Source organism: Lethenteron reissneri, chromosome 20 (genome assembly GCF_015708825.2).
Source record: "Lethenteron reissneri isolate LAM-NWPU_2019-01 chromosome 20, ASM1570882v1, whole genome shotgun sequence".
Taxonomy (NCBI): domain Eukaryota; kingdom Metazoa; phylum Chordata; class Hyperoartia; order Petromyzontiformes; family Petromyzontidae; genus Lethenteron; species Lethenteron reissneri.
In genome coordinates, this window is record NC_083798.1 from 17,011,365 (window position 1) to 17,028,003 (window position 16,639).

Consider the following 16,639-nt stretch of genomic DNA (forward strand, 5'->3'; position numbering starts at 1 on the left):
CGAAACCAAAACGCACGTTATTCCATCATGACGGCCAAATCTAAAAAAAACCAGCGCCGTTGCTTGGAAGTTAAAACCAATTATGCTTTTATGAAGTGTAATGCAGAGTGATCAGAAAAATGATGACTAACTTTGTATAAAGATTTCTAAATATCCTCCCGCCTGCCCGCCTCCCATCGCTCCAACAAGCCCGGTTATTAGTTGTCGGAGTTATAATTACCGGTGCCTTTACACACATCCAGACACTTCTTAAATTTCAGTTTACATTCCCGCGATATGATTTTTAGAGGAAAACACCTGCTGCTTTGGCAAAAGTAATTAACAAAGAGGCATGGCCTGTGTTTTGTAAGCTCGACACATTGCGTGCACAATAACCTCCTGTCGGAAAAACCGCGTGTCTTCGGGCCGCTCTGCCTCTCGTCCTGTGACAGCACGGGTTGCATGACCTTTCCCACTGGACCGGTGCAGCTAATGATTAACTTGCGATTGCCCCGTGGCTCTATCAGCTCCGTGCAGCGCGCCCCGAGGAAGAGGGCTGCACTCGGGTGTATATTCTTTGCACGTGTCGCAGTGCAGGTACAGACCTGTAACGGACCACGCGATGCTGTGCAGAGCTTGCAGGTGTGAATTTGCACACGTGAGACGCGACTCAACTCGGGAATTGTGGAAAGTGTATTGCCAATGGAACACGTTCACTAAAATAGAATTTAAATTTTCGGTCAGTCGAAAGTGCAACAACCGTGACTTTCATGCTAAATTGAGTCGCAGCTACCGCGTTAAATCAGCCAGCTCACCGCATGCAATGCAGCATTATTGGAAACATGATTGGTGGATGTTGTCGATCGTAAACCTAATGTAAAGTACATGGAAGTACAACAAGTAGGTTACAGACCTGTCTGTGTGGACTTCTCAGCAGTATTGTCTGAAACAAATAGAGTTTCTCTGAGTCATTCTCATACAAAAAAATAAACATTGATTGGTCGTGCATCGCAAATAATTACCCTTATGAACAAGAATCTGGAGACTCGATGAAGTCAAAAGAACATTGCAATAAAAATTAAATGAATGCATTAATTAGTGAAGTTCCAAGAGGACAGTGTCATATTTTCTCTGTTCTAAAGAAGAGCTGTGTGGTTGAAGTTGTCGAGAAACCAGTTATTCAATCTCTTTTTTGCTTCGAATTTAGTTTGTGGAAATTATGAAAAATTAAGAGTAGGCTTTGCCCTTTCTGGCAATAAAACAGGAGCTGTTAAGATGTTCAAACACCACATAGATGGCTATTGCAAGGCATCAAGTTTGCATTAATCACAAATACTTGTGCGAAAACATGCAAACAAAGACAATGCATTTTATTATCAGAGCATGTTCGTTTGCATGTTTTGCCACAAATAGGTGTGGTTAACGCAGACTTAATTCCTTGCCATTTGTATTTATTTGGTGTTTGAACATCTTAACACCTCCTGTTATATTGCCAGGAAACGGGAAAACACATTCTTCTTTTTTTCATCATTTTGATACTGGAACAAAGGTCCCGTAGTTGGTGGAAGCTGAGTCACATTGTCTTCCTGCTCAAGCGAGCGATGCATTTGCAAGCACTGATCCAATTGCGGAATTTCCACTTTCATCGAGGCAATGGTACATTTTTGCTTTGATAACACAACAAATCGTTGAATTCCCACAAAGCGATCGTCAGATGAATAACCACTTTCGAAATCTTAAGCCGAGCTCTCCAACTTACGCGTGCCAACAGGATGGATAACTCTTGCACACGCTCGTAGGTGTCCATCAAAGCCCTGACACCCAGGTGCTTACTGGTCAAATTACGACTGCCCGTCTGATGATGTAATGGTGCAACCCCCTACCCCTCGCCCAAAGTAAACTTAATGAGCCGCATCTGACCCCCAGCATTTGGACAAGCGGAGGCAGGCGACGCCGCACCATCGCCGCCATCCGCCCTTCAATGACGCAGGTGTTGACACACCTGCGTCGTTCGGTGCTGCACGCAGCACGCTTCCTCCGTCGGAGCACTGCGTGAGTGAAGCAAAACATAATAATAAAAGAGACGGCAATGCCAGCGAGCGGCGTGAGTGCACGCACTGTGCTCCGCTACCCAAGCGAGGCAGTCACAGAGTAATGCGCTTAATGCGCTGTTTATACCATCGCTCCGCCGCGCACAGGATACACCTCGAATGTGGAATGCGCCATAAATCCTTGACGGGGTTTACATGGAAGTTATCCCGCACGCAAAACCGGCATCCGCTGCGTTACACTCGCGCGTCACCTCTGCTTGGCTCAAGTGACCAATTACTTTTCAGCATTAATTGGAATGTGCGATTTAAAGTCTCATTCTTATTTAAATAAGGCGATGAGTTGGGTTATGTGTGTTGGATCCTGGGGCAATAGTTATAAAAGTCGACTTCTTGTGTTATCCCACTCACAATTCACGCGGGGTGTAACGATGCATCGGTTCACTGAATAAAATTGATTCTCATCCTTACAAGACGTGCATTGGATCTGCGCATACGCATCTATTACTCTATTTACCATTTATAAATCTTGTGTAATGAGTTAATGTGACCTCTGCTGCCACTAGAGGGCGATACATTCTGCACAATAAAAAAAGATGGCTTTGGATGGTGACAATTCATCTCATCACGAGGAAGATTAATTGTTATAGAACTACAATTCACCTTCCTATGTCTATCACAATTCAATGCATATCAACATTCAAAATTTTCACTGTTAAGAACAATAACTAGGTGTTGGCAGGACACATCACTAGAAAGGATGATAGTTGTTGGATGAGACTGGTCATGGAATGGCAGCCAAAGGAAACATGGCTGGGAGGATGACAACTGTGGAATTGAAGTAATGTGGTCAGCTCACGAACTACATTATAGCGAGATTAATCGTGGCAGGACAATCAGGAATGCGAATTACATGCAGAGGCCTTAATCCAGCAGTGAATAAGATACGGCGTATGATGAAGATAATGATACAAAGTGCATTGGCTAAAGTGCCCGACTCACAATCATTCCAGCTGGGATTTTACTCAACCCATCGTCCCTCCGGAATTACACTACGACCATGGTAAACGTTAACAGTGGGCCATGCAATAGACAAACTAAAGTTAGCACTACTCACCCAGGGCTGACAGCCGGGAGACATTTTGACTACACGTTCGACTGTTAAAACAGACAGCCCATAAAGTGGGCTATTACAAATATAAGGAAGACATTGTGTACTTATGGCATTCAGGATAGTGTGAATACCTTTGCGTCTCTCGTGCGGTGGCGTTGCATACCACATTGGAAGCCAATGCACAGAACATTTATAGAGCCCATGGGCACGGTCTGAGGATGCATCCACGGTGCGTTGTGAAGAGCACCTGCCATTCCCTCATGTCATCCCTGTGCAGTGAAATAACTCTGAAATACTCAGCTGGTCCCAAATTAGGTGTATCAATTAACACAATCTAACTACAACATTTAGCATGCTCAAACGAATATAGGTTAGTGCTCCACTTCTTTGGTGGCCAGTTTTGAAAATTCTACAGTCGACTGGTAGTCCTATGATAGACGGGGCAAGTTTCTTTCCTTATCACAATTGCTGTGAACTTTCATCACTCCTGGGGAGAATACATGGGCTGAGTCACTCCCCGACATGGATGTGAACTTTTGAGTCAGGTACTTTACCAACACAGTGCCAAACAACAGTTCATGAGAACCTGATCGCTCAGTCTTATTCAGTTGGTGCGGCTGAAGTCACGAGGGACTGTTTCAAACCCCGATCTTGCCGTTCTGCTGTTATAGCACGTGGCAATTCATCACGAATCCTGGAAACGGAAATAAAACCAGCGGTAAAGCTGCACATGTGGCATGGGATTTGGTGTGCCGCAGCAAACCGTTTAACAAAGGAATATGTTATTATGGATTTATTTGCCAGAACACTGCGATGGATCGTCCACACATGTGTCAACTTCTGGGTTATATTGTGCAAAGAGGCAGATATAGGAAAAGCAGCAAAGGCATAATCCAGTAGCTTCCGAAGTAGCAATGCCATGAGGATATCAACAGATTGGTCTCGTGTCGTGCTTGCAAGAAATCTATTTTTTGTCAATGAATTTGCACAACTGTATTTTTAATAAAGTGTGATCTATAGCGCTAGCGAGATTTCATGGGTATTTTCGATTTCTGGGAGAATTGTAATTTGATGGCAGTTCAACCCAGTGTGTCCCATTTAAAAGTATTCTCAAAGCCACATGCTCCAGTTAGCAGACTGAACTGCATATACTGTATGCACTTGTCTGAAAGAGGCAGGTTTCACAAATCCACAAGATGAGAATGATATTGGTACTGATATGGTCAATACACCAGTCTAATGCCTCTTGACTTGATTTCTGATGCCCTCTTGACTTTATTGAAAACAGAGTTGTCCTACAAACAATACACAAAGGTGAAGTCCACGTCTACCACTCTTGATGATTACTTATTATTTTCAATATGAGTTTGCTGGTGTTCCATTCATTTCAGTGGACTTTTTTGTGAACTAATGGAAGTCAAAAGCGAAACGTGCCTCTGCTGAAACGAGTGAAGGGTGGCGCTCATCTCACCTGGCACGCATCTCACCTGGTACGCTTGAGCACGCAGTGGAAATTCCACATTCCCATAGCAGGGGCCAACCCCTGTTTACTTCCCAAAATGTGTTGTCGATTTGACGTGTCCCAAGAGGATGTTGATCCCAACCAGAATATGAACTTGCAACCTCCCGATTACGAGTGAAGTGCTCTAACCACAGCGCCACCTGGCCGGATATCCATGCTACAGTGCAGTATTTTCTTATGAAAGTCAAACGATGCGGCATGCCACTTACATTGTATGAAATGATGGCTCAAACTCATATTGCAGCTTGGATTGGGAGTACGCATGGTCGAAGTTCTGCTATTGTGTCTATTGAAACTAGCTCGGAATGCCGAATCGGTGTTACCAGTGGCATTGTCTCATATTATGCTTACCCATGTTGAGCTTCGACGAGTTGTTAAATTTTGCTGAATTGGCAACACTAAACGTATTTTATTGCGTTTATGAGTGAATATGAATCGGTGCAGTTACAGTTGCAGCTCTCGTTTAATGGAATTTGGAGGTTCTGATTGCGGTAAAGTTGGAGTTAACTCAGATTTCTAATTGTAAAATATATTCTTTCACAGATGGAGATGAATGAGCCAATTATAAAACGTGTTGTAAATGGGTGTGCGATTACGAATGCAGATCGGGTGTAGAAGGATACAGAATACGCCACTTAGTCACCAGTGATGCCAGCTGATTTGCACTGAAATATCCAAGCGATGCAAACAAGAAACAATGGAGCCATCACGCGTGATTGTTTACAATCATTGGCATGAGACAGATTTAACACGAATGTGGATCCTAAGATAACTTATTCAGGGTCCCGGGTAATGGACGATGTTACCACTATGGCAAATGTATCGTGAGAAGTGGTTCGGCCACTCAAATTATTCAGAACGCCCACAACAGAGACACTCAGTTGGTAACTCTGAGAAGTGGAGTTCAAATCCAGGTTGGTTTCAGCTATTCGAACGTGACAAAGTGAGAGTCGGTAGTGTAGCGATTAGTGCGCTGCGCTACAAACCCGGTAACCTGAGTTCGATTTCCGCTCATGGCCAACACCAGTGACGATTATCTGAATCCGTCCTAGGCCTCCTCCCCTAGGTCGACTCAGCCTCAAATGAGTACCTGAAGCGGTGTATAAACATCGCCACTGGAGAGACAAAGGCAGTCGAGCGTGGTGCTCGCCACCCACCCCCACGTGTACTGTGGCGGCCATCATAGGTGCTCGCTAACAGCACTTGCACCTACAGTCTGTTAAAGCTACACGGGATATCTTTGTTTTGCCTCTACTCAGTCACCCAACGACTGCACACACAACACAACGTTTCACTTCTACTATAACCCAGCTCTAAAAATGTAAACGTATAAATGATCTATATCTCATGATTGACATTTGGCAATTCAACTCGACAGAATATTTTGGTCAGTGTCTACTGTTGGGTTAGAGTAACCCTTCAAAGTGACTGCATACTGTAGATCTGTAATATCATCTCACAGAGCTGTTCCCTAGCACGACACGATGTTCTGCTGGCTGTTGTAGGAGCTCCAGAAATACATTTACATCAAAACACGACTCCAATACCAACACAGTTGGATTGTATAGCAGTCGGTACAAAAACCTCAACGTGCCTGGATCTACATAGGAGAAACGCAAGGGTATACCACAAACAGGACACGCATGGGCTGGTACCGTCGAGGCAAAACTGGGCGTGCGACCTGACAAATGCCAAGAGGTGCAGCCCTCGGCACGGCCTCACAATTCGGCGCTTGTAATGTGGATGATTAATGATCGTCGAGCCGCACCTGATGCAGGCTGGCAAGACACGGTGCGGCACTCACGACTCGCGGTGACGTGCCAAAGCCTTCCTGCGCTGGAGAGGGGGCCGAGCAGCGGTCAGCGGGGATAGTAACACGTAATTTCATCTGACGTTTGTGCTAATGAGCCACTTAGGGGCTGCCAAGCAAGCAATGTGCCCCCCCTTGCAGCTTAAGGGAAGGGGTTTGTTATACTAAAGTCAAAGTGTCTCCCCGCTCGAATGAGAGTGTGATGCCACTGAACTCTGCGAGTGGCAATGAGCCACGTGGCTGAAATTCCACTTTCCCGTAACAGGGGTCAGCCATTCCACAGGGTAGCTACAGCAGACGTCGCGTTATGTCGACTCCGTAAGGTCAGATGGGCTTTGTTGACGCTTGACCGACATTTGAAATAGCAATCTTCTGATTGTAGGTCAAGTGATCGAACCACACTCTACCTGCCCTGATTTTGTGAAAGTGTGAAAAACCGATATTTTACACTTTCACAATGGGCAGTGCGAGTTGGTGAAGGAGGGTGGGGGGGGAAAACTGGCTCAGGTATCACTCGCTGTGGACATTACCCGTGGCCAGGAAGAAAAATCAGGTGGACAGATTCGTAGCACAGTGTGCCGACTGTGACACCACTCCGCTCCATTCTATTCTTGTGTATGCCAATGTCGAGGTCAATGTCGAGGTCCGCTAAGCCATGAGAGGGAATCAGGAGAGAGTTTGTGTAGTTCTGCTGTTTCTGCGATGAAGGAGCACACACTACAATGGTTTACAATCGAGTTCATAATTTTGTGTTGCATGGGCACAATCCTACTGTGGCTTGTCTTTAATTTTTCATTCATGCAGGATATGTGTAGATTGGCCTGCTGACGTTCTGATGCGATTGATGGTACACCAGTGTCTTCGAGGAATTCCAGAGGCCAGGAGGTGCGATGTTTGTGTCTCGAACGAGGTGTTTATTCTGGACGTTCGAGTTGCTCCACTCTGCGTCGCCGCTGTTCTTCCGGATTGTAGGATGGTGACAGCAGCACGATCCCAGATGGGGGGGGGGGGTCGGGACTTGAGTCGGTGGCGAGGAACATTTTTGAGGTCTTCGTTGATGACGAGTAGGTGGCTGTCATTGACAAGAAAATGGGTACATTCCTTTGAAGTTTGCGTGTCTATATTTAGAGATAGAACAGCATAACCTTGGGTTAGTGCAATAACCATGGGACTAGTTTGCATTCAACAAACAAAAACTCTACATTTGTCAATAACACTGTGACCTTATAAGGAAATATGTATAATTGTTGACATTACGGCAAATTACCTTTCTTCATAGCAATGAATATCGCTTTTTTCATCTTCAAGCAGTGTTATTGACAATATGTTGATTTGTTTGATTAGTTGTGCTTGTGCACCGCTGCCAATGCAGCATCACTCAATACTTTGTTAACTTGTAATGGTCAATAGTTATATTCCACCATTCAATACATTTTGTGGGGAATTACCAAAGCCTCGTATTTAATATATTTTATTATCGAATTGGTTGGCACTTGTGACATCACCACAATGAAACTGGTTTTGATTCACAAAAGTGGTTTGAAAGTCAAGTTTCTGTGATCTCGTTTCAAACTGCGGTTGCCCTCAGCAGTGATTCTAAAAGGCGAAGAAAGCAAGTCACTTAACAGAAGAGATTATGATGTCATCAGTCAAATACATTTGTTTGAGCACAATACATCTTATAATTGACAGATTCGTAATTATAAATGTAAATAATTTCCTTTTTAGTTGTACTCGCTAGTAGCAAGTATAGTAATGAGATTAGAGTGGCAGAGAAGTGAAGTTCGGTGGTAAATTTGTGCCAAAAGGCAATTTCCAGCTGAACAGAATTTAATAAATTGTGTATAATGTGTACGAGTCTGTTAGTGCTTTTTGTTTTAATTCATTAAATTTGCCATGAGTTATGAAAATCTTCTGTTTTTAATGGTACACTTACTTCAGTCATATTCCAGTTCTACATTATATATAAATATCTGGAATTGGTCTGTTTTGTTTCCATCATTCACACGCAAGGCTGGCCCACAATTCCCGTGTTACGTACACTGATTGAGCACCGTCAATCACTCCTGTGAACACTGCTGGCCTTTTTATTGTATATATGTATTTTTTCTGAATTGATTTGTGGTATAGATCATCTGAATATAACTTCACAAGCAAGACAATGTTACAATATTTAGTGCTGAGATGGTATTTGTGGATTTTTGTTCTTAACCCACGGAAGCCAGAACAACGTCTCAGCTCAAATTATTGCCAGGATTCTTGGCAGGTTTTATAACATGGAGTTAGCCCGAAAAAGACCATCTTGGCGTCAGTGTTTGTAAATTTAGATAAAGGCAAAGTAGAAATGGCTTCCCAAGAACCAGTGGTGTAAATGTCACATTTCCTTAGTAGCAGCCAGTCTTTAAACACGTCAATTGCTGTTCAATCTCTATTAAAGCATGTGCATTATTAAAGGTCGAGGTAATTGGTGCAGCAATTGTTTGCTCATCCCACTACGAGTGAAAGAGGCTCCACTTGTTAATAATCTTCATGACAATTATGTGCGTAAGCCACAATGAGTCTCAATCATCATTGCTAGTGGGGTGCAGCATAGAACGTTTCAACGATTCCATATCAAATATTTTTCATATCAGCATAAAAACCAGAGTGCGCATTAAAAAAAAACATGTGTGTACAGTATTCCCTCGTTATTCGCGATTTTGCTATCCGTTATTTCGGCTATCAGCGAATCGCATCTGGAACTCTACACGATGGCATCGAGAGAGAGAAAGAAAGTATTGAGATACAATGACGAGAAAAAGTGATGAAATAAAGTGATGAGAGTGAAAGTGATGAGATAAAGAGGTGAGAGAGACAGAGAGATAACTTCTCGAAGCTTTATAAGTATATGTTGCGCATATGATATTCGTAGGCCAATATCATTATCCATAAAACGCATCCCTCGCGAATCACGAGAGAATACTGTACATATAGAGAACACTCAAACACATCGAGGTCAGCACATACTTTCTGTACTGCCTCCTAAAAAATCTGTCTCGCCTGAAGATGGATATCTCATGCAGGCAATAGCTTCATCTCTGTGTGATCCAACAAACCCGACTGTGAGGGGCAGGATTAGGGCCATGCGTCACCACAGCACTCAGCAGCTGTTAGCTCCCTGCTTCCACAGTGCAGGCTTGTGAAGCACCAAAGCCTGCCTTGTGAATCTGTTCTTAAACTTCATACTGCCACGAAATATTAAACATAACAGCTTGAAGCAGAGACTGCTTTCTGAGCAGCCTGATGTAGACAGACTTAGCCATGCAGGTGGCTTCATTTATCCGAACTCAGATCTCATTTAATAGCAAGCCCAATTAAATTCCAACTCTAGTGCAATTTTTTTTTATATTGATGTAATGGGTCTCTTGTATAAAAACCCAAGTCAGGTCAGATTAAATATGATCAGACAACGTGCAGTGAAAGTGACAACGAATACGTCAAGAAGTTGGATTAAGAATGAAAATGTTCACCAAAAATCGTCATCATAATGAGTTTCCAAAATTACTTCGGAAAACTCAATGTTAAATGTGGCGTCAAATTAATGCAGCTGTGTGGCATTGATGTATCGGACTTGATTAACTATCTGTGTAAATAGTGTTCACGTTTTCTTATACTTAAGGGAATTACAACATAACCTGTGCCAGATTTAAACTAACTTAAACCTTAGTTCCAAAACATTTGAAGTTAATTAAGTACTGAAGACAGACAGACATAAAGACTGCAGCGTTGTAAATTGCACGTGGCCAACCACAGGTGATTTGCACATCTAATGTCGTACTTTGGAGGCTCTTTTGGTATTTCGCAGCAATTATCATTATGTGCTCCCCACAATTTTAAACTTGCTATGCTGCAAAGTGGAGAGCAGATGAAAGTACAGATAGTAGATTCCTAACACGTCTGTGCAGGGTTTTGAGATATTGTTCTCTCGTACACATTGAGTGTTCTTTGAGCGCTTAGGGTTCCTCCATGATGCCAAACACTCCTTAACATATAACTGGCCAAACATCTTAATGCACAACCCTCCCTAAAATCTTGAAACTCAGTGTGGCTTTCCTGGACAAATAAATACATACATTTAACTCACTTTTCTTTTGTTATGGTTTTAGCAAATGTCTCACAATCAGAAGGTGAAGTCAACACTCATCATCCCACTGATGTTAATCAAATCAATATTGCTTCATGGGAAATCAACAGTGGCTATCCTATGGAGAGACTGTGGCCCCTTTCGTGAGAATGTGAACGTTCCACTATTTGTTTGAGACCACCAAGGGAAACGAACGCCACCATATTCCTTGTTTGAGTATGGAGACATTGCATTTTCTCGACTAGGTTATTATTATCAAATAGGAGACAGGTTGGCTGAGTAACATGGCCTCTTGTTCTATGAATGAATGCATTATTATTAAAAGGTCCCTTCATTGTTCTGTCTGAAAGATAAAACGGCATCGCGTAACAACCCACGGCACAAAGACAGCACTACGGCACAACATGGAAAGGACACCGAAATCTGAGATCTATCATCCACAGCACCCATGGGGAGAGTTTTTCCCTCTTTTGCCACACACCTGTCAAAATTACTCCTCCAAACAGCGTGAGCTTAAGCTAAAAAAACATGCGCGCACACACACGAAAGAAAACGTGATCATTTTTTTATCCTGATTTATTGCGTTCAAAACTCTGATGTCTTCAGGCAGAGACTGAAATTAATCCAATGTGGAAAATTGAAACGTCGTAAATTATCACACGCTGTGAGACAAGGATCCTGGTAAAGTGCACCAGTCGTCGAAAGTTACTTTACAAAAACAATAATCAAACAGAAATTTGGGGAAGGTGCATTGAAGCAGAAATTTAAATGCCATTCCTGTTGTCAGCCGGAATTCCGTAAAAAAAACAATTCCCCCCACCCCACCACTTGCAGATCTGGCAGTGGGAGCAAGAGTGAAGATCACATAACCACATCTTGGCTTGGACGCCTTCCTCCGATGGAGAGAGAAGGGGGGGGGGGCTAATGAGAAACACGAAGAGACACACACGCAGTACGCTGGCCTCCGCATTGAGCATTTTACCCGACCGGCGAGAAACAAGAGAAACGCAGATGGCTAGCCGACCGGAAGGACAACCACTTGGGTTTGGGGCAGGTATTTCATTCTTTTTAATGTAAACATTTGCTCGGAAAACTATGTAACAGTAGCGGATGAGATTGATATCGCCAGAAGAGCTTCTTGCCAGTGCTTGTTAGGATTGTTGGACGGTTAGCAGGTGCCTAGGACCATTACACTGAGAAGCCGTGTTGTGTTCGTCGACAATTATTTTCATGTGAAGTTAAAACACTTTACTTGTAATATTTCTCGTTTCAGACGGGCGACCTGTAAAGTACAAAGAGATTGCGATCATTACTTCCATTTGTTAAAACAGCAGCCCTAGTTGATGTTGGAATTTTTATATTTACCTTGGAAACTCACATTGGTTTTGTCACCGTTCGCTTTAATTTGTAACGTAAGCAGCGGCGAGCGCGATGATTGGAACGTTTTTGGAAAGGCGTGTAAGGTTTCTATTTTAAAAAAAACCACAGAGAGCCACGCCACGTGAACGGCACAGAAAAGCATAGACCACTGACCAAAGACAGCGGCCTTCACGATCTCAAAAGCCACTTTGGTTAAAGCGGCACGCACTGCACTGAAATGTGTACGTTGAGACGCATTCTCCCATTGTTCTCGCTGACAACATCTCGTTTGTAAATGAAGAGAAGACAGTGGTGGTTGTCATATTGATAGATTAGTCTCGACTACAGTGAAGTGAAATTCCCACACTGCCTCGGGGCTTCGAAGGGAGATCAGCACTGCACACAATCATTTTTAGACACTTTGTGAGCTTGATTTAAAAAAAACAGGACCTTTACCTGTTGGCAAAAAGGCACTTCCTACTGATATTTAGCCTAAAATATCCATGCCTTTGTTATTTTAAGCAAACTTTGTTATTTTCTGCAAAAAATTGGCACAAATTGCAGTTTCTACAAAAACATAACTAATACCGTAACATGTTTCAAATGTTTTTTTCATATGCAGGCTCCGAGTTGTTGTTGTCAGTGACTTTGACTATATAATGTGACGAATAGACAGAACAATGCTATTGCCTACTTATTAAAAGTACAACAGTGGCTTTAACGTACGTGTATTTATATCAACACGAGCTTAGCGCATGAGTGAACACGTTATTCTATGAGCCAAATGTGGTTACAAATGATCAGTAATGTTCTTTTTAGCTTTGGGCAAATACCTTGATTAATACAATCAATTGATTCAAAGTCAGTCTGCTTGCAGTCCGTGTGCCAGACACTAGTTGCCCACATATATATTTATGCAACTAACGAGAGTGAATTACTTGATAATCCCACTCATTTATAATGGTTATCACATCATTCACTGTTATTGGCCACGTAAAGAAATTGAAACCACTCAAGTTATTCCACCTCACGTGGGCCCAACAAATGTATATATTTGGTGTCGGCTTATGGACTCATGCTTAAATGAACGTGGTGAGGTGATCAACTCCATTAGTGGTTCCTCTGCACTCGGGGTGGAGATTCCACATACCTATGGTAGGAATCAGTCTATGTGACAACCACCATTGACTTTCCATGCAGTTATTGTGCGGTGGTTAATGTACTGAGCTATGAAACCAGTGATCTGAGTTCAATTCCTGGCCATGGCTGGAAAACATCAGTAGTTAGTGATTACCAAACTGGCCCCGGGTGCCTCCCTTTGCCAACCCGCACTCAGCAACATGGTGAAGTATAGTCAAACAGCCATCAAAATCAAATTGACATTCAGCAGTGCATTGACAGAGAGTTGTAAATTGTTATTTTCTTACTTATAATTGACTTTCCACAAATGGTCCTTATTTATCGGTCACAAAGCAATGGAAAGCTGAAGCTGCCGTTCAATTGAATAGTGTTATTCTGATGCATTCAGTTAACCAGGTGATCCATAATTTAGGGTATTATCCACTCGGCCTATGTGATTTGTATGGAAATAAGTTTTAAAATCTAGTACATTGCCAATAAAATTAATAATTAAACTTTTCCCTTCCATGATGCTATTCACAGTTTCGAATTGTTATGTTTCTTTAAACAAAATACATTTACGATGGTAACCCAACCCTATCCACTGACATAAATTGTGCACACATCAACTTTCGACAAATATCACAATGGCTTGAAGCAACCATGTTGTAAAATACTTTCCCGTCTTTTAAGTCATTAAAATATTTTGGCTGTCCTCTGTCCCTGCTCTAAAGGGGCATTGTCCAAAAAACGTACGTTGTATGTTTATTTTGTCAGGCAATGTTAATAATGACGGTGTTGGCCTATTTAGGAAGCTTAATTTGAATGCAAAATTCCTCAGAATCCCAAGTTGTGCATTTTATTGCCGTAAACTATCCCGGGTGGTTCCATCCACAACAGGGAACGCCTAGCTAACACTGGGCATTAAATGTCAACAGAACTCAACGGGCGAATGTGGAAAGAAATAAAACTGTCGAAAAAAATTACAACAAGATCCGTGTCGGTGTTTGGCCAAATGCGCCTAATCCTGGCAGCAGTAGAAGAATAGTCGGGCATCACTAGACTGAGCTGCTTTGCTCCCGGGACGGTAAGAGTGGAAGAGATGTCAGATCTGTGCCACAGAACGACGCAGAGAGAGAGAGGGACATGAGGCCGTCTGGCCAACATCATTAACAAATTGCAATGAAATTGGACTCACACACGTGTCCACACAGTGTAAGGTGATTTCATGTGTTTTATAAATAACATTTATTCAAATTAAAGGTGTACAAGTATAAAGTAGCTTGTTCTTGTTAGATAAATATATTAGCAACCAAGTGTCACTACATGCCATTACACAGCGTCGAGTAGCAAAATTACAACATGTACATTATATAATAATCAACATAATTTTCTTACTTGAATTGATTTAAATGCATAGTTTCCCTATCCGTCATTATTATTCACATCAGAATGGTGATATCTTGTGTGTATTTTGATCTTGATTTCATATTTTGAAGCAGGCTTCTAGTTTTATTCTGTATTTGTTTCACGTGATTGCTATGCAAATTTTCCATTCTTTATGAGAGGAATTCAGAACCGTTGGATTATGGGTCGTGTAAAATGTACTATTTCTTTCTTTTTATTGTGGAGAGACAAGTATGGGAAAGTGTCATTTTATTTTTTCTATAGCAAGCAATTCATACATCCTGAGAAAATAAGAATATTCTATCCTTGACCACATACAGTCAGACTCTCTTGAAGACAAATTAACACGCAATACGCTGATACGATGAAGACACCCAGCTGCGTGGTGCTGCAGAGGCAGTGTTCGATGCAGTATTGTAAGGTTACAAGTTCATGTTGGCGAGTTCATGCGCTGGTTGACTCCGTACATCATCCTATTAAGGAACACTAAAATAAGTAAGTCAACCATGGTCATCCTATGCAAAGATTGGTCCTGGCCATGGGAATATGTATATTTTACCAACCCAGTGGTGGGATGACATTAAGAATTAGGCCCAGCTCAGCACGGGGAACATCGTGAAAGCTGGTGCAGAGAAGTGCTGGCACACATTGATCATCAACCTCCAAGGCTGGAGCTGACACTCATCGATGGATGGAACTCAATATTGTCCCGATGTTCTTTGAGCACGAAGACGTCTTTTATATTTTAGATAAAGTAAAAAAAAATAACATAATTTCAACATCATTTTTGTTGAAATATAATTAAGAAATTCACATCAAGCCAAGCTCAAACATTTACTAGCCCATGGGCCTTCTGGCCGCGTGCTGCTATTCCGCCCCCAGGTGGCCAGTGAAGCAAGTGCCATGTTATAATCTAGATGTGTAGTTTTCGTGACTGCAGGGATCCATATACTCTTTGGTTCTTTCGGTAAAGTCACGTAGATATAAAATAAAATGAATTAAACCACGACGTTTCGGGCGCAACACAAGCGTGTCCGTCATCAGGTGGGACAACCACAGCAAGAAACAATTGCTGAAGATGGTATAGCAGGGGTCAGGCAACCTGCAGCACCAGAGGCGCATGCGGCTCTTTGAGGACTGCTTCGTGACGTTATTCACAAAGGACCACCGTCTGGAATGCACGGGCATTGCGGCTCTTGAAATATTGAGGGTTGTTGTTGTTTTTTTTTACCGAATTCCTCCCCATAAATGGCCCTTTTTGTTATTTTGGTTGCCGACTCCCTGTTAGCAACATCACTTGGCAGTACCGCAACACCCCCCCCCCGCACCCCAACTAGGGTTGCTAAAATCGGTTGTTGTTTCCACTAGCGGTAACCGATGTATTTTTTTTATTAGTTACCGGTTTTGCCGCAAATATAGAATGTCTGGAGCAATGAACACAGCGCGTCTACCTCTTTAACGAAGGAACGAAGGGAGATGCTGTGGTGATATTTCACCCTGGATTTGCCATCCACCATGGAAGAGTAGACCAAATATTCTCTAGCGCTCCCTCCAGTATCGGGCTTTGCCCTTGCAGTGGCATGAGCAAGCATTTGCAGGGCTGCACCTTTACCTTTTCTTTTTTGAACTAGAACACGAGGGCAAATCTATCACGCGGTGTGTGCACGTTTGCACCATCATGGTACTCATTACCTGAATTCCACTGGAAACGGTTAGCGGTTCCGGACTTTGCAAAGCTACATGCACGGTCCACTGGTTGTCATGAAACAAACCCTAATCCTTTCCAGCACGACTGCTCTTCATATCTCTGCTAAGATTGCTTCTCACTCCAGCTCTTCAGTAATAACCACATTTTCACATTTCATTCCAGATTTGTTCTGCAGTAATGCCTCGAAAAGTTGTGGCTCCTCCCTGTTCAAAAGCACGGCTAAAGCAGCTTCGCCGAACCTCGAAGATTTCCTCCTCTCACTGGTCTCCGATGTTGTCATCCTTCACGGGGCGCCGCTGTGGCGAGATGTTTACTACCTCGCCTGGAATACGAGAGGTCGTGGGTTCGATCCTGACCCCGACGCCTGTACATTCGGAGTTTGCATTTCTCTCTCCTCGTGGTCGCGTGGATTTTTCTCAGGGTCCTCCGGTTTTTCCTTCCACATTTAGA